This window comes from Aedes albopictus, chromosome 2 (genome assembly GCF_035046485.1).
Source record: "Aedes albopictus strain Foshan chromosome 2, AalbF5, whole genome shotgun sequence".
NCBI classification, from domain to species: Eukaryota; Metazoa; Arthropoda; class Insecta; order Diptera; family Culicidae; genus Aedes; species Aedes albopictus.
The window spans coordinates 401,984,002-401,999,309 of record NC_085137.1 but is presented as its reverse complement, the minus strand read 5'-3'; the positions used below and the strand labels follow the sequence as shown (position 1 = coordinate 401,999,309).

General features: G+C 37.1%; 1 protein-coding gene and 1 long non-coding RNA gene across 2 annotated transcripts in view; one reads left to right on the top strand and one right to left on the bottom strand.

Moving 5' to 3' along the window:
* The window catches only part of LOC115254240 (serine/threonine-protein phosphatase 4 regulatory subunit 1), a 379,001-nt gene that overhangs the window by 335,871 nt on the left and 27,822 nt on the right, over positions 1–15,308 (top strand). The gene's annotated exons all lie outside the window — the stretch shown is intronic.
* On the bottom strand, positions 4,292–10,762 carry LOC134288441 (uncharacterized). Its single transcript, XR_009997960.1, has 2 exons — positions 10,046–10,762; positions 4,292–9,925 (listed from the first exon to the last, which is right to left on the bottom strand). It is a non-coding gene; the product is annotated as an uncharacterized LOC134288441 (long non-coding RNA).

The following is a 15,308-nucleotide window of genomic DNA, read 5'->3' as shown; positions in this document are numbered from 1 at the left end:
TCGCATTTGATTCGGTTGTGATCAAAGGCAAGTTCAAATGAGGGAAGGGGAGACGGTAATGTGACCTATGTGTCTTTCCGGATTGCCCATGTAAATGTATAGTAGGTACACTGTGCAAAGCTTCTAGCGAACCATTCCATTACAATACATTTTATTGTAGCTGGTAAACTGTATTGTGCAGGAATGGTTTTCACCAAACATCCTATGGTTAGTTTTTATCCGGGTTCTGAGAGAATCTGCACTCGACAAACAATAGCTGGGGAAAGCCACCCATAGATAGTGTACCAATGGCAGAATCATCTTATTTATCAAATTTATGTTGTGATACCTCATAGAAACCATATGAGTTATCCTCCTACGTGTTTTTTTTCCATCAGTCATCACTGGAAAATGATTGAGTCTCTAGTTTTACGAAGCAGTATAGGGAAGTGGAACCATCTCGGCAGTGCTCCTATTTTGGGCACTTTTCTGCTATAACTCAGCCAATTTTCAACCAATCGACACAATTTTCGGAACGCGGAGAGATATGTATAGTATCTAGCCGTGTACAAAATTCCAAGTCAATTGGTTTGGGATTGACTGAGTTGTAGCGAAAAGTGCCCAAAATACCGGTCAGTGATCAAGTGGCTCGCTACCCTACCACAAATGGTCGTTAGAGCTTCATGAAATGTAAACATTTTTACAACACTTTTTGTTAGTAAGGTCGTTAATCACCAACCAGAAAATTATTCAATGAGTGTATGGCTCCAGTAAATGTTGGAGAATAAATCCAATGGTTTATGAAAGATTTTGTCAACAATGGTGCACTTATTTATGTGGCAACAGTTAGAGGATTCGAGCAATAATGATAATAAGGTTCTTCCAATAGAAAAGGTTATGACACATTACACGCGTTACGTTTTGTGCAAGAATCAAACTTTTTCTTCCAAAAATTGGTTTTTATTAAAAGATTCAGTTCATGCATTGTAAATGAAAATTGGAATTTTTACTTCAAGAAAAATCTAGAAATAGTGCGTAACGGGACACCATAGCAAAAAATGTCAAATTTGACTTAACGCCAAGAATTTGCTACTTTCTTGAAACATTTTCAACTATTAGTTGAATAATATAAGTTATTATCTTCATGTTGGTGCAAAAAGAATCAAAATCGACAGCAGAGCACTGAAGTTATCGTTCAATGTAGTTCAAAAACCGCGGTGTAAATGCGTGGAATGTGTAACGTTGAGGCATATCATAAGCTAATTGTTTTCCAAAAGTTAACTGAATTGGATGAAAATCAACTGTCAAATTACCGCATTATAAAAGTTCCGACTGTATTATAACAATTACGGGAACTGGTAATCTATCAATTGATAAATGATTCATTCTTGGACAGATATCATTCGGAAAACGCTGTTCATTCTTTGAATTACTATTTCGGATTTTTTTTTCTAACAGTTACCCTTATAGTCCTTGAATGGTGTCTCCAAAACTCAAGAAACACATTGTTTCAAAAAGAAGATTTTTCTAACAATCGTATTTTAGAGTAATTCAGAGATTATGCTACCATATTTCGATTAATTTATTTAGCAGCAGATGATTATAAGTCTTATCATCCTCACCATCTCTTCTAGAATCATAATACTACGAGCAATGCTTTCCGTTGCCGCCTGCCGGTGCCCTCCAAAGAATGTTTCTGAAAAATGTTGGATGATACAATCAGTCATCCAGCAAACGTAGAGGAATGTTCCACAGTATTTGCTGTATAAACAATTCGAACAACAATTAAGGAATCATTCCACAGATACTCCAATCTCGCAAGATTTCATAACGCTCTTAGCAGTTTAATTGAAGCCATTTCCGTATCCCATGATGGCATCCATCAGGCAGGCAGCTTTCTCCAAGGGAAAGATTACATCAGACCGAATCCCGGTCCCTCTTCCACCCACCGCAGGCGTGCTAATCAAGCACATCAAAGCCACGGAGCAGAGCAGCACGAACCTGTTGCGCGGCCATTTAATGTCCGCCTCCCACCCAATTGCCCAGGATCTAATAATAATTAACGAAACGCTGTTCGCCACACATTCCAGCCCCAATCCTGTCGCTGTGGATTCCTTCTGGCCCGGTGTTCCACATCTTCAATGGAACGGAAGAATTTGGTTATCTTTGCACAGCCAAATTTAGATCCATAACCTAAAAATAGCCGAAAAAGCCATTACGGCTGTTCACATAGATAGGTAGAACGCACTACTCGGTATTCAATATCCATCAGGTTGTAGGGCCCAACGCTGCGATGAGTGCTCCAAAAATAGGTCCATTCGTAGATAACCGAAAATCCCGTTAGAGAGGAAAAAAGAATCGGAAGGATACAAGACTAAAAAAGAGTGGTGCGGTTGGAAAAGGGAGTTATATGTAGTTGTCGATTATCATAATTGTTGTTATTGTTGACTTTCGGCTTCTCTCTGGGTTTTTTGGTGGTCGTCGCAATAGTGATAACGAATACGATTACGACGACGACGGCCACTATCCGGTACATTGGCGATATAGCTACCTAGCTCTATAGTGGACAATAGAGAATAACGGGGATGAGATGATGATAACCTGCACAATGATAAGCGAGCGGGAGAGCGTGAGCGAGAGAAACGTGGGAGAATGAGAACAGAGCGCGAGCAGTTTGAAATGGGAGTAGAAGCAGAGGTTTTCAGGTTATGTTATGCGGAGCAATGCCAATCCAAAAATACTAACGCATCAATGAGTACTGTTCAATCAATTTTGTTTTGTACGCAAACAATGGTCCTCATATTTTGAAACATTTGCAAACACGATCGAATGAACTATACACTAAATTCAGTTTTTACGCGATTGATTGATCCGCGTAAAAAATGGGATCGTTTTCAAATTTTGACAGGGTATTAAGGATGATAAGAGAGATCTCTGGTAGAAATTTGAGCTCCATCGGAAAGAAATAGCGACAAGGAGAAAATCTTTCCAAAAGCACATCGCGTAATTTCGAGAAAATCGTGTGAAATAAAACCGTGATTTTTACGCGTTTAAAAAAAGGTTTAATTTAGTTATAACTCCCAACCCTAATACATCCATAGTTGTATAAGTCATCATTTCCTAAACATTCGTGGTATCGAAAACTGAATTACGAATCAATGATACAACGAATCCCAACATAAAAATCTTAAATGCCATCTTGTTGAATTTATTAAATATTTTTGGATAAGTTCTTAGAATGAAAATTTTTGCTATGCCTGCAATATTTTTTAAAATTTCCTGTGAAATATCCGGATGAAATCCTTCACATATCCTTCAAAAATCTGATAAAAATTTATACAAATTGCAACCAAAAGAATTCACCACTTTATATTTGTGAAGTATCATCATAAACAACACTTGAAAATAAAACGAAAAAAATAAACTTCTATCACCGACTGCGACCAAAATTTTTCATACATAACCACGTGCTGATTTTGAACTCGTGCCTCGAAAAATCTGAGTCTTCAGTTTTTGAGGAATTTACTAAATTTCAAATATTTGTCGTTGCTGTGCACCAATTTTAAATCTTTTAGCATAAAAAGAAAGCTGAATGTGATTTCTTCAAATCACCACACAGATCGAATAATGTAAAATTCTGTGACATATGATGCACATAATTGGAGCGTGGGATATCACAGAAGTTTACATGACATATCATGTAAAGTTCATGAAGTATCATGTAAACTTCCATTATATGTCGTGTAATTCAGCATGACTCTGAGTGTTTACTGGACATATAACACAAATTTACATGATATATCATGTAAATCATCATAACATTAAGTTTACATGACTAAAATGAAGTTTACATGACGTGCAAATCTAATTATTTTTATCTGTGCAGTGTTTGTATACGGTTGACAAATGCGTGAGCTTGAAAGACGATCTCCTTGCAAAATTTTCAAAAATCATACGTATTCTTTTAAAAATTTCTTCCTGCACGTTTATTAGAAACATAAGATGTTGGTGAGTCACAGAAAGCATTTCAATTCAAGCATTGGATACGGAGAATGTGATGTACAAAGTGCGCAACTTTGAACAAAAAATCATTTTGAATCACGAACCTTGTATGAAAAGAAAAATAAAAACATTTTTTTTCTGAGCGTAGAAATGATCATAAGTTTACCTAGTTAATTCACGAAATTCCACCAAAGAGTTTTGCATGAGTCCCTAACGGGCCTAACACGAACAAAGAAGCAATTCCACAAGAAGAAGAGATTTGCCTGTTAATTTTTTGGTGTTTACCCTGTTTTTTTTTAATTCCTTCCACCTTTCCTTTCAAACTCATCTGAGATATAGCTTAAATCCCTTCAGTTTTTTTTTTATCTTTCACCGCTAGATAATGTTCCTGACTGCAAATTATATTTGTCAGATGAAAAAAATCAAATTTATTCAAAAGTAATCGAATACGTTTGAAGTCTTGATATGTGTCGGCAGTATCCAAATCGTTTACTTTTCATTGGAAGAAAAAATATATTGCTCTATGAATTGCTGTTATTTTGTAAGAAAATCCCCCAGATTTTTTTTGTTTACACCTGTTTTTTTAGTTTCTCACTTATTTTCAAGTCTCTTTTGCTATTTCTAACTATTTCATAACAATCCAGGGTTTGTGGAAATTTGTCTGAAGCTTGTTTTAGTGAGTCTGCCAGATTTTGTTTTATATCAATTTAAATTCCTCACAAATTGTCTTTAAAAAATATTGAAAATTGAAAAAGTAAAAGAAAGGAAAAGAAAAGTAATCTGTTGACATATCTTAAGTAACATTTTGATAACGAATCAGTCTTGCAGAGGCTTTGAAAATCTTCATAAAAACTTCTAATAACTACTCTTCTACTCAATTTGATTTGAACATGTTACTTGGGATCGCCTTCAAATGTTTTGGGAAAAGTTTAGTTCCCTGGGAATTCCTCCTAAAGCGTGAAGTAAATAAAATTCGCAAAAAAAACTATTTTAATAGTTTCATACGATTTTGTATTGAATTTCTTCTTATCTTTCAATCGTAATTCAGAAACTTCACCAGAAAGTTTTTTAAAACCTCCCATTTCATAAAATTGTTTTAATGTTCAAACAAACTTCAATTGGATTTTTTTTTCAAAACGCTTGATTTTTCCCCAAACATGGTCCAAAATCCAAACATTGAAGACTTGAACTGGAAAAAAGTTAAAAAAGTTATTGATTTAAAAATCTCCAAATATTCTTAAAAAATCTATAAAAAAAAAATTTTTTTAAAGAACTCTGTAAGTCGCTGATGAATCAGACCTATCTATCCGAAGATTAGCACAAGTAGCGGAATTGGATGGAGTTTGCTGGTCGTTTCTGATTATTCTTCTTCAAAGAAATTCTTTTTTTTTTGCAAAGGAGAAGTAATAGAAATTTTTGACTATATTTATACACACTACTTCATACACAGTTCTTTCAAAATCCCTGGATTTTGTGATAGGACATTTCGAATGAATACTTGAAAAGATTTACAGTACTGGATAGAGTAAAGCACGCATCCGTTGATTCTGATACAAAATGCTCTAGTTTAGAGCTTTCAGTTTTAATCTTAGCTTTTAAATCACAGATTGACTTCAAATTACAACTGGTCACTTTTAAAAATTTGAAATTTCACTTGAGAAGAACTTGAACAATGATATGTAAGATTTTTTTTATGTTAACTATTTTGATAATGATCGTAAATCTTGATTAAAAAAAACTCCGAAATGCTAATATTTGTATCGAAACAAACAACTTGTCTGAACAAACTGTTCACATAAAACAGTTCTTTTTTAAAATACCCCGATATAATGTAATCATTTTTATTTTCGTAACGTTATATCAAAGTAAAAATTTTTCCCCGAATTTTGTTTTTAAAGTATTTTTTTTTTTGAAAAAAAACAATTGCCTTTGATATATCCACATGTTTCTACTGAAATTCTTCCAGTTATTCCTGCTGGGATTTCTCTAATACAGGTCGGACTCGATTATCCGGAGTCGGGTTCTGGCGCTTACCAAAATAATATCTTGCGAACGAAACGATGTAAGAAGCTGAAATTTTGACTGATCACTAATCAAAGTTGGCTTGACAAAATGTCAAAATTTCAGCTTTATAGAGCATTCCGTTCCCCAGATATATGTTTGAGAATCACCAGATCCTGACTCCGGATAATCGAGTCCGACCTGTAATGCCTAATAATGCTCCAGAAATTCCTGATAGAAATCCACCAGAAATATCATTTAGGATTTTTCCAAGGATTTCTTCAAAGGGTCCTTAAGGAATTCCTCTAGAGATTTTTTTTTTCCAAGAATTCGTTCTGTGATTCCTTCAGAAATTCCCATAGGGATTCTTCCAGTTATTCCGGCGAGAATTTCATCAGGAATGCTATGATTTCCTTCTAGGGTTTACCTGGTTATCCCTGTTTTATTCAGTATTTTCATTCATCATAATCTGCTTGGTTTTCTCCAGGAGCTTCGTCAAGGAGATTTTTCCATGAATTCCTCCAGTGATTCGATCCGATCCGATAATATTTGCTTGGATTTCTCCGGATGTTCCAGATGGGTTTCTTCGGAAATTTATGCAGGGATGCTAACAGTAACTCCCGATAGTGTTCCTCCAGAAATTCCGGTTTGGATTCCCCTGCCTATTTCTTTTTATGATTCTTTCTAGATCTACGATCTAAAGGCAATCAACGCCTTATGCAATCAGAGAACTAGATATCCAAGATACTTCACACGTTTTTAGTGTATTTTTAGCCTACGGTGATATCTAAACTAAAAAAAAATCAAAGTCTATAATATTTTAGCCAAATCCTTTCAATATTTTTCTTTTACAAAAAAAAAGTTCCTTGACCGTTGATGTATTTATGGCCTTGTGGAAAACTATTAATCAGTTTATTGAAGGTTTAAGTGAAGTTTGTAAGGAATATTTTACAAGATATCTGCACAGATTCCTGACAGAATTCTTAGTGAATTTCCTAAAAATGTTTAGCAAATTTTCCTTGCCAAATCCTTAGCAGACTTTTCGCATGCCATTCAGGAATTTTCCAATACTTTTTTTTGTATTCAAACGCCATCTCTAGTGATCTCCTGGCATAGTCCTTACAGGATTCAAATGGAAATTTTTCATCATTTGGTGGCATTTTACACCTACCGAGAAATCGCGTTCATAGGTTTTTTTTTCTAAGATTCATGATAGTTTTCTGTCGTGTTCTCAAACTGTGGAAAATTTATAAAAATTTAAAATTTGTGTGAGCTTGTAAAATGTTTCTTGGCAAAATATCTGTGTTGATAACTTACGCACACGTCTGATATCATAAATGATGCGTACCAGATAGTATTATATGTAGGTTTATTTGCTTGAAGAAAATATGTGAGTTAAACTCTTAAAAAAACACAAAATCTTGCCGTTCTTTTTTAAAGATCTAAAAAGTATACAGTAAAGAAACTTTATCAAAAATTCCGATGAAAATATGGAAAGCATCTAGTGACGAGTTTACCAATGATCCAAAAGACTTGCAAATTGTTTGGGACTAAAGAAGATAAAATCACAATATTTAAAACAGAAAAAAAAAACATTTTCTTTTATACTGGTTGATGAAAAGATTCTAGACAGACTTCTGAAAATGTTGAAAATCCATTCCTGAAAAGCAATTGAAAAGTTTTAGCTATTTCAAGATGATAATGACACATTCTACCGTGACGTTACAACGTTTCGACGCCTTTTCTGTCACATTTTCCACTATAACTCGAAAAGTCGACCGTAATCCCTAAAATATTGATTCCTTGTAAAATTTCCAATAAGTATGATTCGTTGAACAGTTAGTTTTCATTGGGAAAGTATGTTAAAAATGGGAATTAGTAACGTGACGTTACAACACGTCACGGTAGAATGTGTCTAATATGTAACGAAGACTGAACTATCAATATCCTAAAGTTGTTCATGTGGAATTCATGTTGCAAATCCCAGTTTTTGAAATTATTTGGGAAGAATTTCTGAAACATAATCTGTTAGACATCCTGTAATCTTATTTTAGGATTCAACAGATTTCCAATCAGTGCTAGTTGTATCAGGTAGAGTTTAGCAAGAAAATCCATACGACTTTGCAAAAGTGTTTGATGGAGCTAAACTATTGTTAAAACATAATTTCTAGAAAATGAATCTGGTGAAATTTCGAAACTTCTAAAGGAGTTCAAAGTGAGTTTGCCGGCATCGTGGCAAACCTCTTAGAGAATTTTCCATAGAAAGTTACAGGATTCATAAAGGTCTTTTTAACAAATGACGAAAGTTTATAAGCTTCATTCAGATGTTTCCAATTCATTTAGTGTACTTATTTAAATACATCAGTATCAGTACTAATATTGCAGAACTTTTGGATAAACTTCTTGTTCAAGGATTTTTGTCGAGTGCTCGGTGGAAATCCAGATTTTATATTTGAGATTTTTTTCACTATGAAATTTAACATACAGGCTAAATTTGAGACAAAACTGCAGCCACGGGATCTGAACATCTGGAGTAGCTTTAACTAATAGAACAAAATCAAGATGTCATTCTAATGATGTTCTGGGGATAACGTCCATCGAATATGCTGTCATTGTCATTTTGGCGTTATTTAAAAAAATCTCGCGTTTAGTATCATACTGGCGTATCTACAATGAACGATTTCTCTTCATCGATTTTCTCTTCGCATAATTCCGGAAACTACGACCAATATTCGAACGATCTGTCGGTGTATTTCGGTAAATGACGACTAGGACTGGCTTCTAAAACAACAAAAACAACTGAAAATGATTTGCCGGCCAAGTTATTGACCAAAGAAAAAATCGATGAAGAGAAATAGATCACTGTAGATACGCCCGTATGATACTAAGCGCGAGAAATGTTAATTGACCTTCTGAATGGATTTTCAACTAAATTACGGCGTTTTTGGTGGACATGTCAAAAGTTATTTCCAGCATAGCGTATCAGGTAGAAAAATTCGGAAGAAAAAACTTCCGATATGCCTTGAATTTCTTGGAAAAAAAATTGGTATACTTGCCTTGTTTTTTTCTTCTATTTTTCCACTCCTAGAAAAACTGGGAAAATTCATAGAATTTTATTTTATCTCATGAGTAGACATCCTTAGATTTATATGACCTGGAATTTTCAGTGAAATAAACCGAAAAGTCCGGGAAAGTCAGGGAATTTGATTTTCAAAATTAAGTCGACACCCTGAATAATCAAAGTTTGGCAAGAAATACATAGTTTGGTCAACAATATGTAATTGTGGCTTAAAAAACCGAGCTTTTGAAAATACATGTACAACAAATCACCTTTTGCACTACGAGGAATGTCAGGGAAAATGGCTGACACCTCTTATTCAACCGCTCAGATATTGTTTATTGATTTTGATTGATTTTTTTGTCCTGTTTATGGAGGAGAATCCTTGCGTTTGTATGTAGAAAACTATGTGAAAATTGCACCGCATTTTTCCAAAAAGCGTCTTATACACCTCAAAACTCACACCTATTGAAAGATATTGAGAAATCATGAATTGGAACCTTCAAAAAATGTCAAGAAATGGATCTTTTATCAAAAAATAAGGTTGATTTTGACAACAAGGTGGTAAAAGCTTCTTGGCAAGCGATGGGAGGTACTGTGCAAAACTTTACGGTAGGATTCAAGCGCAAAGCTCGAGACGACGGATATATTTAATAGGTCAAATCAACAATGTCCTGATGTTGATTTAAAGTAAATTAATGCTTTTTTGTATGGCTTTCAATTTGGGAATAAGTTAGAATGCACTATTACTGCTTGATTTTCTTTGGCTAGATTTTGCTGTGCGCATACCTTAGCCTATAAATCTCGAAAAAATAGAACCACAATAAAAGTTACGTTATATCAAGGTTACGTAACTCAAGGTATGACCGTATTCTAATATTAACCCTAAAAGGGATACCTGGGGTCCATTGGACCCCAGGCGCCTTTCAGAGCTCGTCTTTGATGGAACACACTCAGCGAGGTGACGAAACTGAGGCCATGAAGGTATCCCTTTTAGGGTTAAACATTAACGTTTTCTTTTCAAAACTGGTGTTTTGCGATATTTTGGTTTTCAGGGTTGCAAGTTTGCTTTTAAAAGGTTTTTTTTTTTTCATATCAAGCTCCAAGTTATTGTAAATGCCCGGTAAAAATTTAAGCTCAATCCGCACTCTAGAAGGAAAGATTCACACCACCAAACTTGAGCATTTTGTTTGAAAATCGACCTCAGCGTACTTTTCTTGTCCAATACTGGAAGATAGAGCCCCGCAGTTGTCAAAATATTGAATTTTGGGTGACGGAAATGCTTTCAGAAATTTCTCTGACATCTCCCCCCAAAAATGGCCCAAAGCTTAGGGAATTCTCCAAACATCCTTCTTGGACTTTTCTGAAATCACAAATTGCACAAACAGGATCCAACGTTCAACTAAACATTTATAGAAAATAAGATATGCTTTTAATCTCACAAAATCTTAGTTGTTTTCATATCTTAACACAACCTAAGTCCTTTATCAATTTTTTGAAATTAAAAAAAAATCAGGAATAAAACATTTATTCTATTTTTTTTAAATACATTTACTTCTAATTTCTTTAAAATTGTGTAAAAAACATGGAAGCTCCGCCAGATTTTTCTTTAGGAATTCGTCTAGAACATCAAATTGCACAAAAACGATGCCAAATTCAAGCAAATTTCTTCAAAAAGAAGCTAAAACGTGCAATAATCAGAAGTCAATTCATTACAAAAATACATTCTGTTGAAGCTAGTCCACTATAGCCATGAAGGTCATAGCGAGGCTAGCTCCGTCGATGCCTGTTTCTAAATTACAATGAAAATAAAACGCTAGACACCTTCCATCAAACTAGACGGCTGCCGACTGATACCTCAATCTGCAACCGCCACACTCTTTATTCCATTCAGGTATATACAATTCAACACACTTCTTCCAAACTTCATACCTCTGCCATCTCTCCAACAATTGTACCTACCAACAAAACTGCCGCCGTTCACGTACCTGAAGGTTCGACGCTACCCGAGCGTTCAACGCTACCTAACTTACAACACTCCTCCTTAGCGTCGCAACCTTCGAACCACGATCACCTCCTCCTGGATCGAAGCTCCTCCTCACTCCAACGCTTGGCAAGTGGCCCAACTCCGACGCTTGCACCAGCTCTACACCAGTTCTGAGCTCCGACCAGGTCCATCTCCGAGCTCCACCTTCATGTTGTCTTCCGGATCACTCCTCCTGTCGCCAACCTCTTCGTCCAGGTGCGACCACCGAGCTGCATCCGATCCAACTCAACAATCCTCGAGCTCCATCCGGTGACCAGCCAGCAGTCATCCAGTTGACCCGTATCGCCAACATTCCCATGGATCCTGTCCTCCGTTGCAGCCAATCCATCCGCCCAAGGATCCCGTACTGCGACTTATGCGGCCGATCCTTCTCCCGGTCGATACGTGCTGTGGAACACGCTCCTGGGCCCATAACCTGTTGAAGCTAGTCCACTATAGCCATGAAGGTCATAGCGAGGCTAGCTCCGTCGATGCCTGTTTCTAAATTACAATGAAAATAAAACGCTAGACACCTTCCATCAAACTAGACGGCTGCCGACTGATACCTCAATCTGCAACCGCCACACTCTTTATTCCATTCAGGTATATACAATTCAACACACTTCTTCCAAACTTCATACCTCTGCCATCTCTCCAACAATTGTACCTACCAACAAAACTGCCGCCGTTCACGTACCTGAAGGTTCGACGCTACCCGAGCGTTCAACGCTACCTAACTTACAACACATTCAACAATATTTGCACTTAAATATTTACATGTATTAAAGCTGCTTAAATTCCTTGAGTTTTTATTATTAAATCAACGGATTTATGGAAGCCTTCGATTCCTGTCTATTTTTTAATCCATCAAGGAACTTTAGTCCAAACGCTTATTGCACAAAAGTGGTCCAATATATAAACGAATTTCTTCAGCACTATTAAAATTAATGTATTAAACAGTCCCTAAACTTTTCAAAAGTCTTCAAACTTCTTGCCACAATCTAGGTTTAATTTTCCTTGAACTTGTATCAATGTGCTCCAAAAAACCCCACTGTCTTAAATTAGTCCTAAATCATTTTAGAAAACGACATTATGAAGTCATTCCGGTACCAACTTGCTCCGTCAACATTTTGCCCAGAGAACCCCTGTTGCCTCGGGCAGCGTTTCTATTGTAAAATATCACTATGGATGGGGTATGGGACTCACGGAGAGCGCATTCCGGGCGGTGGTTGGACGTGAGTGAGAGATCGAATCCCACCGAACGCCGAGAGATGCCTTTTTCCGGTTTGTTCTCGGTTGGGGATGCTGCGAGCTGAGCATCCTCGGCCGATGTGCGTGTGGTAGGTGAGAAGCTTGAAGCAGGCACACGAGAGCAGCCTTCGGGAGATTGGGTTGGTTTGGTTGGTGTACTATCAAAAAGTGTTTGCAGGCTGCAATCCAGCATCCACGGGTTGTGTTAAAGTGGCGAGTGGTTTTTGCTGGGGTTTTTTGAGGAAATTGTGTCCTTTTTGATACCGGAGTGATAATAATTTGGATGATTAGTGCTCGATTTGTAGAGATTGAGTTTTTCGGTGGGAGTTGCTTTGCGGAAGGCCATTACATTTCAACTGAAATTGTTCATAACTAAGGCTAGGCTGTGATATCGCAAGCTATTCAGTGATTACAACATTGAGGGTTTCTCATGCTCTGAAGAATAGGCAAAAAAGTCAGTAGTGCAATAGTCGAAATTAATCCCGAATCAGCGAAAATCAATCGCAACCACGGTAGTTACAATAACTGCAAAAGAACAGCAAACATCCCAACTTGGATGCTGGGAAAAATATGGATACAAATTGAGTTGATTTGTGACATAACCTCAAAGTAGGGTGTAGTGTGCAAAAGCGAAAGGCGTGATGGGAATGCGCACCAACATCTCAATTTTAGCGAACCGCCAACTGCGAGATTGGCGGAGAGTCCCAAAAGGATTTGGCTGATTTCCACAGTGTTGCTCTTATCTCGAGGAGAGAAGAGAGCGAGAGCTCATCTACTGAGATGGGAGAAAGTTTTAGTTAATTCGCCAATGAGCAGAATGCTCCGTGCTGGGACTTTGCTGCTTCATAGTAAGACATCAAGGTGTTCCGAAGAAAAACTATGAAATTCTTGGAAACTCCGAGGTAAGACTTCGAATAATGATATAATTAAAGTTTTTATGTCTTAGGTTTTCATGTGATATAACTATCACTCGCCAATGGGTACCACAGGGTAACTCTTTTAATCTCTGAACTCCCACCACAACAATCACCAATCGCACCGACCAGCGGACGAACGAAGTGCGATGAAGGTCACCGGAGGGAGGTCGTTCCATGTATTCTAGCCAAAACGAAAAGATAAACAAAACAATGATTTTTGGTGGGCCTCGGACACGCACGCACTCACACAAAACAAGCGGAATTTTTTTTATCAGGTGCACCCACGCAAGCTCTCACAGACCACCCGCACAAACCGATGCACAGCACAAATAAATCAATATTTTTTGTTGGAATGCGTGTGAAACGAGAGAGAGAAAAACAGGACAGGAGTGTGCCGTCAGTTGTTGTTTGAAAGTGAAACCCAATTCCAGTGTGTGGATTTTTATCGCGAACCACTGAATGGTCCATGCTCAGCAAGTGATACATTCGCGAATGTAACATTTCATGAACCAACATGATCGGGAACGCTCCCCGAAATGCTGTTCATTCTCTTGCCCGGTTCGATACGAGAGCGCAATCAAGAGAGAAGATGCTCGATGACGCTAATGAAAGCGATGCATTCGGAAGAATATTTTATTGCCATAATTCTTTTTTTATTGTGACTACACAACCTGCAACGTCATGAATACAGTTAAATTAAATAGTATTTCACGTTTTTAAAAGCGAAAACGCATTAAATACTGATGAAAATAACGATTATTCACAGTTGCCCCAAGCCAACGATGAGCGATCATCGGTAAGTGTTACACTTAGCGATGCCCGCTCATCGCCGCAGCTTGTTTATATCGGAGTATCCTCTTTGTGTTCCTTCGTGAACCATGCGACTCGACGAGAGAACATACACCGCTTGGTAATTGAAACAGAACCAACAGAAGGGAAGAAAAACTGCCGAGTGGTTCACTGATCACTTTTTCGTCCAAACACTGCCCAATTCCGTGGAATTCGGTGGACGGCGATGGGAGAGCAGTTGCTCGGAAGAGTTAAAAATATGAGCTTTTTTTTAAATCCGGTTGATGTTTGTTGGAATTCTCTTGAATTATGATTTGTTGCGAATTCTAGAACTAACATCAGCCCAACTGTTGCTCTGTGGTATGATTTTCAGACGCAGATTTACAATAAAATAAAATAAAATAAAACAAAAAACTTATATAAAAATCATCCAATGTATGTATAAGCAGACAAATAGGAAAAATAAAGAAACAGAGAGATTACAACACAAAGATAGAATGAGATATAAACACAGGAACATACTCAAAAACAAAAAGATTACAAAACAAAAATTTGATTGACATTTGCACACATGCAAAGGTACAAATAATACAATCAAAATGTAAATGCAATAGATAGAGAGAAGAAACACAAACAAACATACATTGACAGACAAGTCGTCAGAAACATAAGAAAACAGATAGAAAATTGACAAAACAGCAGGAAGAAAACAGCAAAGATAGATCGAAAATAGTCAGCATGAAAAGATCACACACGATTGTAATTCGAATTTTGTTTTCCAGATCCACCCACAAACTCCCGGTGGATTCTCCTTCTCAACAGCTACCCACAGTTTACGAGCTTATTTGTTTAATAAAAAAGGTAAAAACGGTAATCCCGCACACTTACCCCACTTGTGTGTTCGTTCCGCAGGGATTGACAGTTTCTCAGGAAGTAACAAACAGGCGGTCGCTCGTCCGGGGTCACAGACCCCAGACGATTTCCATGGAAAAGCCTCCCGGTAACAACCCAACATAAGTCTGTGCGTGTGTGTTTGTGTACCGCGAAGGATTTCTTGCCGGATCCAGTTATGGAAGTGACAGAGTGGTCTGAACTTTCAAAATATTGGTAATTTTAGTCATAAGGAAGTAGTAATGAAGTTCGTTGTCTGCTGTTTTGTGATTCCTTCGAGGATCATTCGAAGAATATCTTCGGGAATTCTCGAAAGCACAGCTTCGAGAAAGATTTCTTCGAGTATCCCTGCCGTTGAAAGCTTCAAAAGGATTCCGGTGGAATCCTCGACAGG